The sequence below is a fragment of the Cupressus sempervirens genome, chromosome 1, assembly GCF_028749045.1.
Source record: "Cupressus sempervirens isolate cs-2001-9-10 chromosome 1, ASM2874904v1, whole genome shotgun sequence".
NCBI classification, from domain to species: Eukaryota; Viridiplantae; Streptophyta; class Pinopsida; order Cupressales; family Cupressaceae; genus Cupressus; species Cupressus sempervirens.
The window spans coordinates 31525857-31542398 of NC_143118.1; the positions used below are offsets into that span (position 1 = coordinate 31525857).

The 16542-nt window shown below is 34.6% G+C and overlaps 1 long non-coding RNA gene across 1 annotated transcript; it reads left to right on the forward strand.

The window, feature by feature from the left end:
* The first annotated feature begins 1263 nt into the window (after window positions 1–1263).
* Window positions 1264–1952, forward strand: LOC149576023 (uncharacterized). The gene is made up of 2 exons (XR_016364084.1): window positions 1264–1532; window positions 1690–1952. It is a non-coding gene; the product is annotated as an uncharacterized LOC149576023 (long non-coding RNA).
* The last annotated feature ends 14590 nt before the right edge of the window (window positions 1953–16542 follow it).

A 16542-nucleotide genomic window follows, 5' to 3' on the forward strand; every position in this document is an offset into this window, starting at 1 on the left:
TTTTGGAATTAAGAAAATAACTCTAAAGCACTAAGAAACATCATTCTCACAATCTCCAAATACATACTTGTCTTTCACTATTTAGAATACATAGTTCTTCCTCTATTCTATTGCATTGAATACATGTACTATTTGCTCTTAGATGAAGATTTAGCAAAGGGAGATTAAATAATTAAACTAATTATTCAACCTAAGATGAAGAATTAGGGTAATTAGATAATTAAAAAGATTAAAAACTATTTAATCTAAGAGAAATAACTTATTTAGATGAAGAATTAGGGTAATTAGATAATTAAAAAGATTAATAACTATTTAATCTAAGAGAAATAACTTATTTAGTTCAAGATTAGAAGTCATAAATAAAATGCAATGTTAGATGTTGAGAGTACAATTACTTAGACAAATCCTTCATATGATTTACCTCGTTATCACTTTCATCATCATTCATATTATAAGATCAAAACTAAAACTAATGAATTTATTTTCTTCAGACTTAGATTATACATCACTACATAAAAGTTAGATTTATATTCCATCTTCCTCACTTTATTTCCTCATTCCCATAACTTGACAATATTTACACCACCTAATCCTAACAAGAATATATTCCCATATAAGAGAAAACAAAATGATCAATATCTTATTATGCAAATGGGAATCAAAGTCAAAGTCTATATAGAATTATACATAGTCTATAGAATGAAAGTTTACCCCCAAAAAGAAGCTAGGATTTGGATGGTCATGTAGTAACCTATAATGATCGATTCTGGACTAACACGCATCCATAATGAAGAATTTTACTCACTGACTGGCACATGCTGCTCCTTCCATTGGGTGGCCACCATTAAAGAAAATCTTAAGTTAAGAGCACTACCAAATACAATATTACATATTCACAACACCAACAAAAATGGAAACAACATTGAAAAGACGGTTTGAAATGATTGATCAACTCCCACCACAAACTTAACACGGCACCACAAAATTCAACCAGAGACAAAAAACATCACCACCACCATATTAAAATGATTCTTTGTCAAAACTATAGTGTTTGCCATATCTTAAACTACCAAATATGACATCTTCTATGAAATACTTGATATATATGTGATTACTTTTAATGGACCTTAAACCAATCTCACATCACCTCTAAAGAGTAAAACATAGATTATCACATCCAAGGTTGAACGAGTAAAACTATCCTTTCTTCTTAAAAGATTTAAGAGTCCCCATAAATTTTCCATATATATGTTTGGAATTCTCATTCCTCTTTATACAAGTTCTTCACATTGGCAGATCAAACATTTTTTTTGGATCAGTCAGAAGGATGAGCGAAGTGCAATTTTTAAGCTTCAAAAGTTTCTTGACTTATTTATTTGAAGGGAGGTTGATGAAGTTAATGTTGACAGAAGATAGAGGGCACATGCCTTCACATGCAGAATCTCTGCATTTGAAGTGTATGTGCTCTCTATTCTTATGTCATCACATTCTTACTTACACCTCTCTCTTCAAATTATGTAAATCTGTTTAAGGTAACAATCATCTAACATAGTTAAGACTTGCTTTTCAATTTTATTAATCTCTGATGATTTCAAAGTAGCCATGGGTTTGAATTAAGCGAAAGAACTAAACCAATGGTACATTTGTTTGAAACAGTTTAAATGGTATACTGAATTTGTGCCATTGCAGGTCCACCATTTGTTTTCTGTGGCTAAGAATTGGAAACTATCCACTAAGGGACCCTAGAAGTTTCATTTCTCTGATGCCAGGTATGTATGGATATTGATTTTTGGTGGGCAATTTAAACTTTGTTAGATGCTTTAGAAATATCATGAACGAGAATGGATTTTAGATATAGAGAAGTCTCTTGAGGGATACCTAAGAAGTAGACAGTGGTTTTTCTTTGATTAGTGATGATAAATTTCAATTCAACATACACTTGTTTTTCATCAGTAATTAACTAGAACCGGCTCTGAAATATTTCATGATTGTACAATAGAGCTGGAATATGGTTTTTTATGTGATGATATATTCTAATTTTTAAGAATGTGAAGTCGAAGGGTCATCTGACCATTTCTGGCATCTATATTTTCAGTTCTTAATTGTTTTTTCATACTTGAAGAGTTAAACACTTGTATAAAAGGATAGGCAAATTCTGTATTATGTATAAAAAATAGTAAATAAAGATAAACCATAACTTTTAATGATAAACCACAAAACTTATTGTATTAGACATCTTATTATTAATTTTTCTGTTTATTTAATATTTGATCTACTTTTAAACTCGACGCCAACTCAACTATTATTTTGAATTAATGACTTGTATTTCATCTGCAATTATCCCAAACTGACCATGAAATATTTCATCACTGCATTAAAAATTTGCAACTTTAAGTACTCTTTTGCCTCTATAGAGCATCTCTCCTGCTCTATAAATGTTTTGCTGACCCAATTTTATTTCTTACCACTTTTGTCATTAGCAAATAAAAATCCAAGCATATGAAAATGATTTCTAATGGTTAACAGTTTGACACATTTGAAGACTAATATCTGGCCTCTATGAGAATTAATAGTGCTTAGTTCCAAGAGTTTCTTCAGCAATTTTAATTGATTTGGCAACGACATGTGAATTTAGTTTGAGCAGCAACATCTGATCTCTTAAATTTCCCGTATTACAAATCTAATTTTGATGAAAATGATAAATAAAACATGTTACCCAACAAAGCAAAAGTGAAGCTTGCATGTTGCATGTGCCCTTATATATTCATCCAGGACCAAATCTATATTAATTGAGTTGGTGGATTTTACAAGACTAATTATCAACTCCCCCTGCAAAGCTACTGATGCTATTTATTGAGCTAATATATGCTACGATCTAGTTACAGATCCTTTCTTTACCTCAAAAGTTTAGTTAATAAACCTTTAGAAATAATAAGTGATATAGATTGTTCAAGATTTGTCACTAGATAGCTGTAACAAAGATGTGTATTGCATGTCAAACATATTAGATCTCCCTTATCTTTACAGAATATGTTCAATATATTAACGATGTCTATTCCATCTCACATTAGGCCTCCCTTATCTCTAAATAATATGGGCAATATATTAAAATAATTGAAGAGTAAGATAAGTTTGGAGTTTTTAGAATCTAAAACTTCGATATCTCCATTTGGCATTATCACTATCGTGATACTTTTGCAATCACCATCTTCTCTGATACATACTAATCCATGTCTGTTAACCTTCGTCATCCATCGGGTTTCATGAGAGCTTTTTGCAAAGGCATTCCATTCAGATAAATCATGTACATATCATGCATTCGTTACATCTAATGAGTGTGAGAAATATTAAAACAAAATTCAAAACTCACAACCTAACCCTAAAAATCTGCTCGGGAACAACTATTACTGAGTGCCAAATAATTGCTCAGTAACCAAAGAAAATAGGTGGCAAGAGAGGTTACTGAGTGAGCTCGGTAAACACACAACTCGGTAACCAAAGGATACTGAGTGAGCTCGGTAAATGAAGGATACCGAGTGAGCTCGGTAAGCAAAGCAATTACCGAGTGAACTCGGTAGAAGAGATTACTGAGTTCACTCGGTAGACAAAGAGATTATCGAGTGAACTCGGTAGAAGGAGGCACCGAGTGTACTCGGTAGCCACATGAGAATGGAGCTCGGTAGAAGAGGGCACCGAGTGTACTCGGTAGCCATTGCAGAGAAAAACTTCTACCAAAGACAATACCGAGTGCAAGCTTATAACGTGAACATTTCCACCATTAAAACCAGAGACCCAAAGCTTCAAACTTTCAAATAAACTTCACAAATACAATGAACAAGAAGCAATGGAATCACGTATGCCTGCTTGCTTACTATTCAACTTGGATTCAAATTATTACAAAACTGGGAGCATTCGGCTTCAACCAGAAAACCCCAAAATAACCCTAAACTTTAAACTGATAAAATTTCAAACTTTTAACTTCAAACTTGCAGTTCTAATGGTTGCATACAATAATGTCTGGAGCAATCACTGCTTCAACAAGATGAATGAAAATAATAAGCTATAAACTTACAGGATGACACAAAAGAGCACGTGCGACTGCAGGCACGAATAACACTTTCTCCTGTCTCTGCACCAATGGATTTGCTGATCACTTTTCCTTCTTTCTTCTCTGCAACTTCTGAGCTCTCTTCTCTTCTCTCTGCTCAACTAACTAGTTGAATGAATGATAAAACATTCCTTTTTTCTTCAGCAAAATTATTTTCCCTCTCATTTTCAATTAAAAATTTCACCTACCATGCAATAAATTTAGTTGATCGTTCTGCAAGCCGTCAGGGAGGTAGGTGGGCATTTGGTTCCAAGGAGAAACAACCAACCATAATTAATATTCCAACACTCCCCCTTTATCCTGAGCCAAACAAACAAGATCACTGCTGATCCAAATCAACTACACCAAGACTCTCTCTTAGGTGTACAAAACTTCCAATGCCTAATGGCTTGGTAAAAATGTCTGCTAGCTGCTGCTCAGACTTGCAATATTCAATTTTGATATCCCCATTCTCCACCAGCTCTCTGATGAAGTGATATCTGATCTCTATATGTTTGCTTCTCCCATGAAAGATTGGATTCTTGGATAATGCAATAGATGAGATGTTGTCACAATAAATTGTGGTTCCATCTCCTTGTCTTTCATTCAAATCTGTCAAGATCCTCCTTAACCAAATAGCCTGACATGCTGCTGCATTTGCTGCTATGTATTCAGCCTTTGCTGTAGATTGAGCAACAATAGGTTGCTTCTTGGATGCTCATGAAATTGCACTCGAACCCATATGAAACATATATCCGGAAGTGCTCTTCCTATCATCTATACTTCCAGCCCAATCACTATCTCTGTAACCAACCAACTTGAATTCATCATTTGCAGTATACAAAATTCCAAATCCCTTGGTACCTTTCACATACCTTAGGATCCTTTTTCCCACTTGCCAATGGGAATCCCTTGGTGTTTCCATAAATTTGGAAATCAAACTAACTACATGCATTAGGTCTGGCCGAGTCGCAGTCAAATACATCAGACTTTCAACCATACTCTTGTATAATGTTGGATCCACTCTTTTGCTAGAGTCTTCCTTGCTCAATTTCAGACCTATTGCTATTGGTGTGGGGGATGCCTTGCTATTCTGCATTTTAAATCTCTCCAAGATCTGCCCTACATATTTTTCTTGAGAGATGAAGATGCCATCATGCATTTGTTTTACTTCTATGCCTAGAAAGTACTTCAAGAGACCTAGGTCTGTCATTTCAAATTCATCTTTCATGACCTCTTTGAACTCACCAATTAGAGCCTTGTCATTACTGGTAAAAATTAAATCATCTACATACAAGACAACAATCAACACATTACCATTTGTTGTCTTGATGTAGAGAGTAGGCTCACTATTACTTTTTCTAAAGCCATTTCTCATCAAATATGAGTCAATCCTACTGTACCATGCTCTTGGAGCTTGCTTGAGCCCATAAAGAGCTCTCTTCAATCTATATACTTTTTTCTTTTCACCTGAAACTTCATAACCAGGTGGCTGCTCCACATATACTTCTTCCTTCAATACACCATTTAGGAAGGCGGACTTCACATCCATTTGAAATACCTTCCATTTGTGCTGAGCTGCAATTGCTATGACAACACGCACGGTTTCCATTCTTGCAACCGGGGCATAGGTCTCATCATAGTCTCTTCCATACTGCTGTTTGTAGCCCTTGACTACCAACCTTGCCTTATGCCTATCAATTTTGCCTTAAGCATTGCATTTGGTCTTGTAGACTCATTTCACTCCAATCACTTGCTTCTTTGGAGGCAATTCAGTTAGCTCCCATGTCTCATTCCTTTCTATAGCATCTATTTCCTCATCCATGGCCTTACACCATTTTTTCTCCTTAATAGCTTCCTCAAAATATATTGGATCACTATGAGAAAATAATGCAAAATTAACACTCTCATCATAATCTTCATACCTTTCATCTTGGTATATCTCCCTAAGACTCTTGGTCTTTCTTGGTAACAGGGAGGAGAGTGTGGGATTAGAATCTTCGCTGCTGCTGCTTGGCCCTGACACTCGGTCATGCCTAGAGGAGCTCGGTAATGACTGAGGTTGCTTGTCTTTTCTTCTATCTGCTCCTTCTTCTTGCTGTTCATTAGCATCCTCTTCACTCATAATTGGCACTTCACTTGAAGTTCTTGGTGACTCATCAATTGAACCATACCAAGAATGATTTTCAAGAAATTTCACATCTCTTGAAAGCATCGTCTTGTTGTTCAATGGGTCATACAATTTGTATGCCTTAGATTCTGGGCTGTACTTTGTGAAAATGCATTTCACACCTTTGTCATCAAATTTCTGCCTTTTCTCTTTAGGCATGTGTGCATATGCAACACATCCAAACACCCTTAGGTGTTCAACTGTTCATCTTATTCGTGACCATACTTCCATTGGAATTCTGTCACGGATAGCCTTTGTAGGACACCTATTAATTAGGTAAACTGTTGTTGCCACAACCTCTCCCCAAAATTCAGTTGGGAGACCTTTCTCTTTCATCATGCTCCTTGCCATTTCAACAATGGTCCTATTCTTTCTTTCAGCCACTCCATTATGCTGTGGTGTATAGCTGGCTGTGCGCTCTTTCTTTATGCCATGTTTCTTGCAAAAATTTACAAAAGAATTGGAGGTATACTCCCTTCCTCTATCTAATCTAAGTACCTTGATATAGTGTCCACATTCTCTTTCAGCCTGGGCTTTAAATTCTACAAATTTATCAAATGCTTCAAATTTATTCTTTAAAAAATACACCCATGTCCTATGACTGAAATCATCAATGAATGTCATAAAATATGTACTCCCCCCAATGGAAGTAACTTGCATAGGACTGACTAGGTCAGTATGCACTAACTCTAATGGATATCTAGCCCTCTTAGAATTTTTAGAATTAAAGGGAAGCCTATGTTGCTTACCCAAAATACAAGCCTCACACTTGTCACAAGAATTTCCTACACGTGGAAAACCTTCTACCATTCTTTTATTTGATAGCAAATTTAAACCAGCATAGCCAAGATGACCATACCTGAGATGCCATAGCCGTGAGGGGTCTTCAATCACACTCCTTAGAGTTGATTGTGTGGGAGGTGCAACACTAACTTGAGATGAGAAACATGTCTCAATCCTCAAGGGAAACATTCTGTTCTTTGTCATTTGAACTATTGCAAGTAGGTTCTTGCTCCCATCCTTTTCTTGAATGACACACATGTCATTCTCCATTAGCACTTTGTATCCATTTTGAATGAGCTGACCAATGCTCATCAAATTGTGCTTCATACCAGGGGCAAAATACACATTTTGTATTTTCCTTTTCTCACCTTTCTTGGTGCGAACCATAATAGATCCTTTTCACACAACTGGTAGGGTTCCATTGTTACCCATCTTAATTTCTGATTTGAAACTCTTGTCAATGAATGAAAACAAGGTTTCATTACCACTCATGTGGTTGCTACATCCACTATCGAGGTACCAAACGTCAGGGCTTCCTTCTTCACCAACATTACACATGATGAAGGTAGCAGCATTGGGTCCACTTCCCATATTTACATCAGCCACATTTGCTTGTCCCGACTGATCATTCTGCTTCTTTTAGCATTCATTTGCATAATGCCCATATTTATGACAGTAGTAGCATTCTACATTACTCTTATTTGAGTTGTAGTTTTTCTTACCTCCTCTTGAAGTATTTTGTGAGCTACTTGCTCCATCTGCTCTTCCTGAGCTTTGTGCTGCAACATTTCTTTGTCCTCCATTACCTCGGCCTTTGCCTATAGAGTTTCTGCCTGAGCCATTCCTTCCTCTCCCCCTTCCTCTTGGATTTAACTGAGCCTTGAATGCTTGCTCTTGGGCAGAAGATGTGGATCTATTGATCCTATACTCATGGGTTTGAAGAGAACCCATCAATTCATCCATTGTCAAAGTAGTGAGGTCTTTTGCCTCTTCTATGGTCATGACCAAGTTGTCATATTTATGAGGTAAACTCCTCAATATCTTCTCCACTATCCTCTGCTCTTGATAATCTTCTCCATTTGACTTCAGCTGGTTAATCACATTGAAGGTCCTTGAACTAAAGTCTGCAATTGATTCATTCTCTTTCATTTGAAGGTTCTCAAACTCCCTCCTAATGTTCTATAGCTTTACAGTACGGACTTTATCAGTCCCCTTGAAGTTCGTCTGAAGGATAACCCATGCTTCCTTTGCATAATTTGCTGCTGCAATCTTTGGGAATATTGTCTCTATCATTGCTGCTTCAATCAAACTTAATGCCTTTGCATCTTTCCTCCTTGACTCTTTCAAGTGAGTCTTATGTGCATTTGTGAGAGCAGCATACTGAGTTGGATCGGTCACATCATTGAATCCATTGACTACAAACTCCCACAAATCATTTGCAACCATAATGGTCTTCATTTTCTTTGCAAATGTATCATAATTATGTCCATTAAATGATGGTGGCTGCTGCCATATCTTTTCTACATCTCTTGCCATGATTAATATCCCAAGAAAACAAATGCCCTAACTCACTTTGGATGTGGGGCCTCAAAGCTCTGATACCATGTGAGAAATATTAAAACAAAATTCTAAACTCACAACCTAACCCTAAAAATCTGCTCGAGAACTACTATTACTGAGTGCAAAAAAATTGCTCGGTAACCAAAGAAAAATAGGTGGCAGGAGAGGTTACCGTGTGAGCTCGGTAAGCAAAGCAATTATCGAGTGAACTCGGTAGAAGAGATTACCGAGTGAACTCGGTAGACAAAGAGATTATTGAGTGAACTCGATAGAAGAAGGCACCAAGTGTACTCGGTAGCCACAGGAGAATGGAGCTCGGTAGAAGAGGGCACCGAGTGTACTCGGTAGCCACTGTAGAGAAAGACTTCTACCAAAGACAATACCGAGTGCAAGCTTATAATGTGAACATTTCCACCATTAAAACCAGAGACCCAAAGCTTCAAACTTTGAAATATACTTCACAAATACAATGAACAAGAAGCAATGGAATCACGTATGCCTGCTTGCTTACTATAAAACTTGGATTCAAACTATTACAAAACTGGGAGCATTCGGCTTCAACCAGAAAACCCTAAAATAACCCTAAACTTTAAACTGATAAAATTTCAAACTTTTAACTTCAAACTTGTCGCTCTAATGGCTGCATACAATAATGTCTGGAGCAATCACTGCTTCAACAGGACGAATTAAAACAATAAGCTATAAACTTACAAGATGACACAAAGGAGCACGTGCGACTGTAGGCATGAATAACACTTCCTCCTGTCTTTGCACCAATGGATCTGCTGATCACTTTTCCTTCTTTCTTCTCTGCAACTTTTGAGCTCTCTTCTCTTCTCTCTGCTCAACTAACTAGTTGAATGAATGATAAAACATTCCCTTTGTCTTCAGCAAAATTATTTCCCTCTCATTTTCGATTTCAAAATTTCACCTACCATGCAATAAATTTAGTTGATCATTCTGCAAGCCGTCAGGGAGGTAGGTGGGCGTTTGGCTCCAGGGAGAAACAACCAACCATAATTAATATTCCAACAATGAGACCATGGTAATCCTTTGCACAATTTTGAGAACCTCTGTATATGAAGAGTTCTGTCAATCTATTTTCTTGTCCATGGTTCTACGATCTGTTTGCACATCTGACAATTATGATTGCTTTGAAATTTCTAAATCTTCTTTAGTAAATTTCATCGTTACATAACATTCAAGGGATTGTATGGCCTTTCCAATGTGCACACGATTTTGTCAGCTTATTTTCTATTTCAAAGTTTCAAGTTTTGCCTGATAAGTGAAATGCACGTAAGAGATTGTGAAAACACCTCTTCATTTGTGACTGATGAGCCATCCAGATGATTTCAAAAACCCCACTAAATAAGTAATTTTTTTCACATCACAATGATAGTTTCTATAGGGTTATGACCATTGTTCTTGTAGACTTCTCTCTCTTTGAACAATGCCCGTGCAATTATTCTTTGTGTCTTTCTGAAATATTTGAAATTGTAATGTTGCAATAGTAAGAAATTTTCTCAAATGGATCCCCAATTTTAGATCCCTTTCTCAATTCACAGTCTTCCATTCACGGTAATAAGTATTTCCTTGACAACCTGCATTTAGGGAAATCATAATTCCATACCAAGAAATGGATTTGTATAACTGCTTCTTCAAGGGTCCGTTTGGTTCCTGGAAGATGACAGGAATTGGCTTTTTCAAAATTCAGATTTGAAATTTATTGCATTTGTTTCAAAATTGGCAAAATGGAATTAGCATGTCGGACTTCCAATTTCGTCTCAAAACCGAGTTTTCCAACTTCCTACTAGCAAGTAGGAATTGAAAATCAAAACTTGGTTTTGTTTTTTAAGGAGTGTAAAAATAATAGATTGGACTACTTTTTGAAATTTTCCTTCAACTTCAAGCTTACGCATAAAAATGTGTCTTCACACGCATCTTTCGAGTGAAACAAACGGTTCAAGTAAAATCTCAAAAATCGGAATGAAGATTTGCAAAATCTTGATTTGGCTAAACCAAGGATTGTAGAAATCCCCATTTTTCAGATTCTATGTACTAAATAGACCTCAAATGTCTTTAAGAAATAGAAAGTTAGAGATGCTGAGGTTTGGAACATTTCAAACCATGCCCTGGTTATGTTTGCTCCATTTTCAATCATACACAACCTTTCAATAGTTTTTATTTTAATTTTTCCAAGCATTGCATAGAACTTGTTATGGATGCTCAAGTTTTAAGCATTAGAAACCTCTATATTTTATGAGAACTACAAGATAACTAAAACTATTAAAAAAAAAAAATTAAACTATTTATTCTTATCAAATCTTGAGCCACATGATTTGATTAACTGTTTGACTAGGAAAATCTAAAAATTGGCTATACAAGGCAACATGAAACAAAGATAAATTTCACATCATATAATTATTTATCACAATACAATGACATAGTCATCACATAACTTCACATATAGAAATATTTCCTTTATACCCTTCTATTTTGTCATGTCGACCTTCAAGTCTTCACACATGTCTCAGAATATAAAATTGAATTTTACCCACTTAGGGTTAACATATAGGATGTCATCCCATAATAGTTAATTCCTTAACACAATTTACCATTTCCTTGTCTTTCTTCTATTATGCTTGTACATGATTGTAACTGGTAAATCATTGATATCTCTATTTGTATAGCTTGTTATGACTTGCGCTCTAAGATATAGAGTCCTCATACTTTGTAATATCGCCCCTCAAGTGCGTGCCAATTCTCTCTCTATGAAATTCGCCAATCAAAAAGGTGTCTCTACTAACAATTATTCTTTGTAACACTAGATAAATGTTTGTGTTAATTCCTTCCAAACATAATTCCAAAATCTTCTCATTGAATATAACATATATGTTTCCATAAAGGACAACCTCATATTATCTCTACACTCTCCTCTTAGTCATATTTCCAACAATATCCCATTTGGCATTGATAACAACATATGAGAAAATTGGCCAAGTCTCAAAATCTCAAAATTTCAAAATTACAAAATGCTAAGTTCTTCACATATTGGCCATACAAAATTTTCAAAATGGCGCATCATTTCTACTTATATACCATCTTTTATAGTATACGTACTCCACCTTACGTTATGCCTTATATAGTTTTCCATACTACTACTGCCCCTTTGACATCAATGGCAAAGGGTTATCAAAAACTATTTACAATTTTTTTTGAATTCTACCTTTTGTAGTTCAAGCTAACTGAGTGGATCAATGTGAGATACAATTAGCAAAGTTTTTCTTCAAATTTGTAAACTCTTTATCCGATGTGTCTTGGAAAACCTCAAATACACTACTTAAAGTGCATGGTCCATATGATGCTAACTCTATTGTATTCAAATAAGAATATAAACTTCTCATATGATTCCTTATCTTTAAGGCATTCATCCAATTGCTTTTGAATATAACTTATTTTTAGATTGATGTGTTCTCTCAACAATAAAAATATCTTTATTATTCTCTCCCTTCTTAGTTCTATCAAGCTGATATCATCAGACACTTTCACAATTCTGCCCTCCAAATTTGCAGTTTGGGCAGATGGAACTCATTCACAATGTTCTGCAACTCTTCTTTCTTGCCCTTTAGTGCTTCTATGATGTCTTTGTTGTAGTTGTACAAATATAGCACACTGTTAAATTATTTCCCTTTGTCAAACATCTTCTTAACTCTTTGATGCAAGAGTCAGTACTCACTAAGTCTCCTCTAATCTTGTTTCATAATATGTCAAATAATTGTGCATCATGTCATACTTGTGCCTTGGTTAATGCAACTTCTAAGAGAGTGGTAAACTCATTATCAAATGCATGTATTACTTCTTGAGCTATTCTCTCCGGATCTATTTCACTTACCTTGACTGGAATGATGTCTTGCAACTTACTAGTCACTTTCTCAAGAATTTCTTGAGTTTTTTTTATGCCTTTAGTCTTCTCAATGGTGTTGCTTGTGGTGAATGTTGATATTTGATTAAACATCTCAAGTTTTGGATCTCTTGTGGCCACCATGGGCATACTTCTCATCATGCTTGCTAAAAATGATTCAAATAGGGACTTGGATGAACTTGGAGTATTTTTTATTTTCTTCTTGGTAGGTGTGACCAGTTGTAATTGTAAACTTTGAATGGACCATCTATCTTTTTTTATCCGTGCCCATTTCTCTATTTTTTGTCTTCTCTTTCTCTTTTTATTTTTTCTATGTTATTGTGGAGTACCAATCTACCAATTGACCTCTAAAATATGTATGTACTATTGAGGTTCTGGAACCTCTTCAATTCTTGTAGTTTCCTCTTTTCTCTCCTCTGTTATTTCCTTGACTCCTCCTTCTTCCATCTCTTTAAATTTCTCTTCCTTTTCATTGGAGTTAGGATAATCAACTAGTTTCTTAATAGCCAAATTGTCAACATTACAGTCTTGATCCTTGAATGGATCCTCTATCTCATCAATAGTAATATGTGTGCTATCAATGTTCATGTTATCATCATCAATGATGATATGTGGTGGCTCAGTAACTGCCCCTTCAACATTTTCTTATGCTTCCTTGTAGATTTCTTCTATATTCATCACAATGTCCTTTTCTATATTTATCTCTAAAGTATTGGGGGCTACAGTCTCTATTGTTGCTGCTGCTATAGTAACGTTTTATGATAGGCTAGTTGGTGTTGCTAAAGTTGTGATTACTTCATTTTTTACCTCTTTAATGTAGGCTATGCTCATGGTTTCAATCAATACCTGATTAACAATGTCTTCAGTATCCTTTGTCACTTCTTTTTTTAGACCTCCCACGAGTCTTATTACTCTCATCTTGTCTCACACAAGTGGGTTAAGTATATGCATGATTCATTCCATTTGTGCATTTTTATTTACATCATAATATCTTATTATAACCTCTTGTCTCAAAATTTCTTCTCTCTTCTTTGTTCTCAATCTAAATTCATTCAATCTTTCATATAACTCTTTTGGTAGTTCTCCATGAGTTAAAAGTAAGGGTTTCTTGAATTTATCATATAATAATTATAGATACATACAAATTTCTTTGTTAATAAATTGGATATATGTCATAATATTGCACTAGTTTCTCAAGCTTACCTCCATTCAAGATTAAGTCATGCATGTTTTCAATCTTGGGCTTCTAACTTCTTTTCTTTTTGTTGTCAAGTTTTTTCCTTCTTATTGTTGCTATGATTATTTCATTTGAATTTCAGGTGGAGAAACTTGTCCTGTCATCTTCCTTCCTTCATAAGTAGTTATTACTTTTTGTCTTTGCCTCAGTTTAGTAGCCATCTCTTTGACTCTCTTGGGTTTGGATGATTCTTCTTGTTCTTGCTTTACCTCAACCAATATGACTAATCTTCTTGTACTATATTGTGTGGATGATTGAACATGAATTATACTAACATCTTCTACCATGGGCTGATCAAACATAATTGATGGTGTTTATGGTGGTGAAGCAAATTGTGGTGCAGGTGCTAACGAGTCTACTATTATTGACAAAGGTGGAATCACTAGAATGTCCCTCTGCCCAATCTACCTCATCCTAGATAAAATTCACTTAATATTAGAAAACTCTTGGTGTGTCATTTTAGTTTCCTTTAAAATGTTCTTCATTTTGCTATCAACTTTCGTGTTTGCATACTTTTCGATCTTGATTAGAAATGCCATCTTTATATTCTCTTCACAAGTTTTGAATCTTGGACTATTAAAATCTAAATTAGATTTTAGAATCTTTTGTGCAAAACCTTCAATTTCATCTTCTATGACTTCATATCCAAGTGGTTCTACATACATCACTCTAGGAGTGACTACCTCTATGTTGGTGAAATTAGTATCTACCATGAAACATACTTCATCCTTGTACTTTTCAATCATGTATTTTGAATTCTTGATCTTTGCTTCATCTTCGACTGAAAGGTTTTTATGGTAAGTGTTGCACTATTGTCAATCTTGTCAACATGGTGCCTCCTATACAAATATGTAATCTTTTCCACTGTAAACTTCTTATTGGTCCAATCAAATATAGGCATGAATGTAAATCTCTTTAGAAGATTGAAAAATATTGTTGGTGCATGTAGCTTTTGTCTAACATTACTATGATTAGCACACACACACACACACACACACACACACACACACACACACACACACACACACACACACACGCACACACACACACAACAATATGATGCACATATTGTTATACATATATGCATATGTACTTGCTGTATGTGAACAATTCACAATTTGAAACCAATGATATATATATATATATATATATATATATATATATATTTTGAGATCATTAAGGCATGATTGAAACTAATTTTGATTCCTTTGATATTTAGATCATTATCGATCTATCCTTTATATCGAGCCATAGATGTAATGATTAGTAATACTTTGGTTAAGTCGATAACAAATCATGAATGATTAGTTACCTCCAAATAGGTGTGAGGATGAATGTTCATGTATCCATTCGAAGACATGACCATTCATCCCCCCACCCTTCCACTTGATATATATATATATATATATATATATATATATATATATATATATATATATATATTTGCCCAAGTAAACAAGGCATCAAAATCAATTAATGCAAGCACATCAAAGGATTGAAGGACATTTTGAGCTCAATAATATTGTTTTATCTCTGCTATTTCTACACTAACTTTTACAAATTCTATAAGAAAATCAGTCCATTGGCATTAGTGTTCATACTGCAACAAAATTGTGCATCAGTTTGCCATCAAATTGAAATTTGGTAAGAAACTTTACATGGTATCAGAACCTTGTTAAGGAGAGATCTCATTAAGTTTAAGAGATCATATTTCACATTAAATTGCAGTTTATCTTTTCTCTACAAGATGACACACATGTTAAGATTTGAACACCACCTTGCAAGTGATGATAACTTCGAGTCGTAGAAACTTCATTTAATGATGTTATTAAAAAAAAAAAATTTGAATGTTTGTAAGAGAAGATAAGGAAGAACCTAAAGATGATCCAAAGAAAACATTATGGATCGAGAATAATGAGAAGGCCCTGAAGATAATCATGGATGTTGTTCAAGATCACATAGTGCCTATTGTGGAAAAATAGGCAACAATGTATCGCACATTTTGAACTCTTGAAAATACATTCATATTAAAGAACACTGACATAAAACTTGTTCTTAAAAGACAAATGAATAATATCAACATGAATAAATGAGAAACTATAAATGCTTTCTTCATGAGAATCAAAGATTTGAGAGATCAATTATTTGCAATCAGTTATGAGATTGACAACCAAGAATTATCCCTAATAGCATTAGGAGGACTTTCAAATTCTTGGGAATCTTTTGTACAAGGTATAAGTGCTAGATCTAAAATCCAAAAACTTGATCAATTAAGATCTGATTATCTTTAAGAAGAATCAAGATTAATGATTAAGGGAAAACATAAAACCTTAGATGAAGACATTCAAGTTCTTAACAAAAACTCTCATAAGAAGGAAAAAAGGAAGAAAAAAAAAAAAAAAAGAAACTTTCATGGAAAAGGATAGTCTAAATAGAAAAAAGACTTGTCCAAAATTCAGTGTTTTAGATGTGATCTATATGAACATTATACGATAAATTTTCTTGATCGATCTAAACCTCAAGTTTCATTTGCCAAATCTGATAAATCAAACATAGGACATGAATTTGAGAAATATGCCTTCTATTTAGCATTGTCTAGTCAAATATCAACCAAATCTAACACTTGGATAGTGGATAACGGATCTTCAAGACACATCACTAGATATTATGATAACCTAGAAAGTATGCAAATAGAAACAGATGAAGAAATTACAATTGGTGATGATTCTGCACATTCCATAAAAGGGATTGGGACATGCATCACCAAATTGAAATCTAAGAAT